Below are 6048 nucleotides of genomic sequence, written 5' to 3'. Positions count from 1 at the left end.
GCCGGGCCCGGATGCAAGACGGAAGATTTGATCATTCGGCTGCGCAACGGCTCCAACATCATAATAGTAAGCACCGACAACGAAGAAGCGGCACAACGTATACGGCGCATAACGCAGCTAACGTTTGGGAACAACAGCTACGCCATCAACGCACACGTGGCGGCGCCGGAGGGCACGCTGCGGGGGGTCATCCACGGGGTGGACCCGGGGACCTCGCCGGAAGAACTCAAAGCGAACCTTAGGGTCCGAACACAAGGAGTCAAGATATTGGCAGCCAGGATGATGGGAAGATCAAGCACGGCGGTCATCACCTTTGACGGCCCCATAATTCCGAAACATGTACTCTACTACGGTGGAGAGATGGGGTGCTACCCGTACCGCCGACGAGACAAGCATGCTACGTATGCTGCCAGCAGGGCCACCGGTCGGACATCTGCCCGACCCCGGGGGCCAAGGCCTGAAAGCAATGCGGCTGCCAAAACCCAGCTGAGCAACACCAATGCACTCCTAAATGCCTGATCCGCGGGGGCAACCACGTGGCGGGCACGCGGGACTGCAAGCAACGACTCAAGACGGCCAGCGAACTGCGAGGACGTCCCCAAGGACAACAGCAGCAAAGGCGCAGCCGCAGCCGAAGCAGAGGCGGCGCGAGAAGACCACGGTGGTTCCGGGACGACGGCCAGGACCAAGGTCAACCAATCTTAAATGGCAACCGGAGCGGGTCGCGGAGCTGGAGCCGCAACCGGGGCAGGAGCCAGAGCCGAGGGTCCAACCGGGACGGGTCCTATCCACCCCTGGGCGGCCCGGGCCAGCAGCAGCAGAAACAGCAAAAGAAGAGCGGCGGCGGCGTTAAGGTGAGCTGGGGGCTGGCCCTCCCAAAACGCTTTTTGCTCTGCACTCGGGACCAAACAACAACAACACACACAGCGGCCGACAGGCAACTCATTTTGAAAAACAAGAGTCTTAAACGGGAACTCCAGCTATACCGAGAGGAAACGCGCCAACTCAAAAAGAGGATAGACGACCTAATCAGAGAAATGCAGGAACAAAGGCGGGCGGGGTACTCGCCAGTCAGGACGCCAACATCACCACCGCAGCTCGCGGCACCAGTACAAGAAAATACACAGGAGAAAAGCTTCAACGACGAGATCAGAAGCTTTATGACGAGCATGCAAAATCATATGCAGCAGATGCAATACCAGATGCAGCAAACAACAAAGAATAGCTTTGCAGGATCAAAGCTTTTGCAACTATGTTAAAAATCAACACACGCAAAAGAGCACCAACGATGCCAGAGACAGGCTATATAATGAACGAAGATTCGATCAGAAACTCAGAATGCAAACTCAAACAACAACGCAACATGGCAGAACAAAACCAACTAGAAGTATGGCAGTGGAACTGTAGGGGCTACACGCGCAAGCAGGGGCACCTGCAACAGTTCATATACACGCGAGACAGACCACCGGACATAATAATGCTACAGGAAACAAATAGCACCCCCCACTCAGGGGCTACACGACACGTGTCAGGAGAGCGGCCGCACTGCTACCCTTGTTAGCAACAAAGTCGTAGCCATAGCGCATACAGAAATTGAAGACACCCAGAGAGAACATGTAATAACGGAAGTAATTCCCAAAAAGAAGAGGAAGGCTAGAAGCACCTGCATAATAAACCTATACAGCCCGCCTAAGTAGACAAAAGGTAACTTGTAAAACTCTTTGCGGAAGCCAAGAAACTAGTGGGGCAAAACACTCTAATTATCGCGGGAGATTTAACGCGAAAAAACCCGCGCTGGGGCTATGACAAGGATGATAATAATGGTAGGGGCATCTGCACGGCGGCAGAGAATACCGGGTGCGAGCTACCAACCGACGAAAACCAACCGACCAGACAGGGGAACAGCGTCAGTCCAGACACGTGTCCCGACCTAACCTTTATCAGGGGCGCCAAGCAGGCAGAGTGGGAAAACCTGTTCGAGAACCTTGGCAGCGACCACCACATTATAAGAGTCAGCACGGTGGCAGACAACGTCAAAAGGAAGATTGGCAAAGTTCGGCTAACGGATATGGACGCATTTAGAGCGCACTGCCGGCAAATGAAGGGCGACATCACTTCGATAGAAGAGTGGAGCGAACAACTCAGACAGATCCAGGAAATGTGCACGCAAGAAGTGGACAGAACCGAACAAACACCAGAGGTGGACAAGCGACTCCTCAAGCTATGGGAGGCTAGACGCGGGCTCAAAATAGCGGACATCACTAAACAAACGGAGGAATACGTGACGCAGCTGGCCAGACAAGGGTGGCAACAGTTTAGCAACTCGCTAAACGGTACCCTCAGTACGGCCAAAACGTGGCGTATCCTCAAGGCCCTTATGGACCCCAGCAAGAACAAATCGAAGAGCGGCAAATCGATCCAAAGACTGGTCCACCAGTACGAGGGCTCTGACGAGCAGCTCCTGAAAGACGTCCGAGAAAAGTGCTACGGGAAAGATCAAATCGAAGGCTACGAAGGGGAATACCTCGGCGAGGAAAATCCGAACATGGACAAACCAATCACGAGAGAGGAAGTTACCGAGGCCGTGAGAGCGGCCACGAAGAACACGGCGGCGGGAGCGGACAAGATTCGAAACTCGCTCATAAGAAATTTAAGCGACGAGGCAATCGATAAGCTGACATCGTACCTTAACACGCTTTGGCAAGAGGGGAAGGTCCCGGCGGAATGGAAACATGCCATTATAGTCATGATACCCAAGCCGGGCAAGAAACTACAAATCGAGAACCCCAGTCTAATTTCGCTCACGTCGTGCTTGGGAAAACTGTACGAGAGAGTAGTCACCAAAAGAATCCAGCAACACCTGGAGAACAGAAGATCGTACCGCGACAGCATGTACTGCTTCAGGGCGATCCTCTCGACGCAGGACGGCCTCCTACAATTAAAGGAAGAGGTACTCGACACAATGCCTAAGGGGGACGAAAACGTTGTGATGGCGCTTGACATCAAAGGCGCCTTCGACAACGTTAGCCACGCGGCCATAATGGAAGGCCTCAACAACACCAACCGTGGAAGGAAAGTACACGACTACGTCAAGGACTTCCTAACCAATAGAACGGCTACGGTAGGGTTGGGGGAGCTGAGAAGCGACACCTTCACCACCGCGTGCAAAGGAAGACCCCAAGGCTCCGTAATATCCCCCGTGCTGTTTAACGTGGCGATGATCGGCCTGGCAATAAGACTCGGTGAGATCCAGGGAATCCAACATGCGATGTACGCGGACGACGTCACGGTATGGGTCACCCGAGGATCGCGAGGAGAAAAGCAAGAGAGGCTCCAAGAGGCGGCGAGCTGCGTCGAAAAATACGCCAGAGAAAGGGGACTAATTTGTTCTACGGAGAAATCCGAACTCCTGAGAGTCGGAAGACACCCCACCCAAGCAACACTGGAAGTTAAACTCGAAGGTCAAAACATTCCTGAAAAGAACATCATCAGAATCCTGGGCATGTGGCTACAAGGCAGCAGGAAGTGCAGCCACACCATCAGCCTGCTGAGCAAAGCGACGGAGCAAGTGGGCCGGATGATCAACAGGGTTACCCAAAAAAAGATACGGCATGAAAGAAGAAGATACACTCAAACTCGTCGGCAGCCTGGGCGTCAGCCGAGCCATCTACTCGCTACCATACCACCCGATGATCAAGAGAGAGAGGGAACAGGCGGATACGATACTCAGGAAAGATTACAAGACGGCCCTTCACCTGCCAAAAAACACGTCGAACGAGAAGGTGCTCCAACTGGGCGTCAGCAACACCTTCAGCGAACTGGCGGAAGCCTTGCTCGAAACGCAGAAGATCAGACTCAGAAGTACTGCTGCAGGGAGAGCGCTCCTGACTAGGTTGGGAAGGGATACGAGCGGATACGCAGACAGATACGCAGACGTACTCGACATCGTAAGAAAAAAAATAACCGTTAGGCCGCTACCCAAGAACATGGACCCTAACCTCCACGAGCGGAGGAGACAGGCGCGGGCTGAATATCTGGAAAACACACTAGCGCGACTGAGTAATTCGGTATACACGGATGCCGCCAAATACCCGCGAGAAGAGGACCGCGCGGCCACAGCGGTGGTGGTAGATTGCACAGGAAACCTAATCACATGCGCGACGGCGAAAATCGCCAGTACCGCAGAGGCCGAGGAAATTGCCGTGGCGCTGGCGGTAGCAGAAGGTTACAGAACAGGCAGGCCTCTAAACATCCTAACAGACTCAAAGAATGCGTGCAGGAATTACACAAGGGGCAGGATAAGCAGAAACGCCCTAAAAATCCTCGGCGGGGTCCAGCTCGCCAGGAGAGACATTACACACAAGTTAATCTGGATTCCGGCCAATGCAGGCATACAGGGCAACGAAAGGGCAGACAGCCTAGCTAGAGAAACCACGTTCCGAGCCGGGCAGTCGCATGCCCCGGAGTATCGCCCACACGCGTGTGAGGGAGGATATACAGACATCCTAAACCTACACAGGGGGACGAGAGCTAAATCCCCCCACCGCATAAAGCGCTGACGAAAGAGGAAGCAACGTTTTGGCGCAGACTGCAAACTCCTTTCCAAATTTATACATCCTAAACAAAATGTACCCGACGCTGTACAGAGATACCTGCCCCTGGTGCGGGGTCACACCCACACTCTACCACATCACATGGGAATGTAAACGCAACTAAACATTCCACCAACACAATAACCCGAGTGCGGAGCAATGGGAGTGTCGGCTCACCAGCTGCGAGCTCACGGCCCAAAGGGCTTTAGTGCAGCACGCAAGCGAGGTAGCTAGGCTCAGTGGAGCCCTGGAATAGGGGCCCAACCTTGCTTAAGAAGAGGCCTCAAGTCGCCAGCGCAGTGAAGACGACGGAGGCCTCGAGACGCCAAGCCCTTGAAAGCACCCAAATAAAGTTTCTCTCTCTCACTCTCCCTCGTTCGAGCAATGGAAACACTAAACGTGAGCGCTTGCGGCATGAACAGTCAAAGGGCACTCCGTACTCCTCAATACGGCCTAGGATTTACGTTACTGCTGTATATTCAATCATTTTCGACACACTGACTATCAGTTGAATGTAGATTTGACCTAGCGCTGCATTTTCACGGATATACTGTTTATGGCGTTCTTTTGCAGTCGAGCGAGGTTAAGATTGCGGTAATTTAAGTAAAGATGTTTCACGAGTGACGTTTCAGAAGCACGATAGTGGCTGCGGAAATCTTGGGAAATTTTCTTTAATGCGTGTTATGCATTTTTTACCAAATTTCAGACCGAAACGTTTGAGCTTGGCTTCACGGAGTGATGCACACGACGCGGCTGTATTGCCCGCTCGCATCAAGTTTCACGGCTCCTTGAAAGAGAACTTTATTTTCTAGTTCTTTCTTTAATTTTATTGACCACTTCTGAAATGAGCCACACCAGGGGTTTGGCTTAAAATGTTTGAGTTATTGCTGGTGCGAACAGAGCATTTAGTTAAGTAGCGGAAAGTTGATATTCTCTTGGTGACTTGTAAGGGTACTGAAAGAATAGAGCTTACGTGAGAAGTGTAGGGATGGAACGCTGATAGCATATTAGCCAGCTCTAGGGAATCGCGGCTGAGGAATAAAACCGACCACAACCGTTAAACCGGGTTTCTTGAAATCTCTCTTAAGTAAGTGCATTTTTCCTTCCACTCCTCGTGGCCCGTTGGTCTAGGGGTATGATTCTCGCTTTGGGTGCGAGAGGTCCCGGGTTCAAATCCCGGACGGGCCCTGTCTTATTTTTCCCCAAGCGTGCTAGGGATGCTTTTTAACATCAACGAGCTACTTTTGCTTCGACGGACTCCTAGGGTTTGATTAATCATATTAGCCAGGGCGGGGTGGTTTCGCAGGATTTTAGTGCCCTTGGCGACGACAGGCTACTGTGAGCCATCTAGCTTTTCGTATTAACATTTATCGTACAGACAACTTTAAACATTACGTATTAAAAGTCGATTCCTAGAATAAAACACACTGCCGATTAATTCTGGAAGGGCTACCGA

The 6048-nt window shown here is 52.2% G+C and overlaps 1 non-coding gene across 1 annotated transcript; it reads left to right on the top strand.

Moving 5' to 3' along the window:
- Positions 1–5708: 5708 nt before the first annotated feature.
- On the top strand, positions 5709–5780 carry TRNAP-UGG (transfer RNA proline (anticodon UGG)). The gene has a single exon. It is a non-coding gene; the product is annotated as a tRNA-Pro (tRNA).
- The last annotated feature ends 268 nt before the right edge of the window (positions 5781–6048 follow it).

The sequence above is a fragment of the Amblyomma americanum genome, chromosome 1 (genome assembly GCF_052857255.1).
Source record: "Amblyomma americanum isolate KBUSLIRL-KWMA chromosome 1, ASM5285725v1, whole genome shotgun sequence".
NCBI lineage: Eukaryota > Metazoa > Arthropoda > Arachnida > Ixodida > Ixodidae > Amblyomma > Amblyomma americanum.
This window is presented reverse-complemented; position numbering and strand designations above follow the sequence as displayed.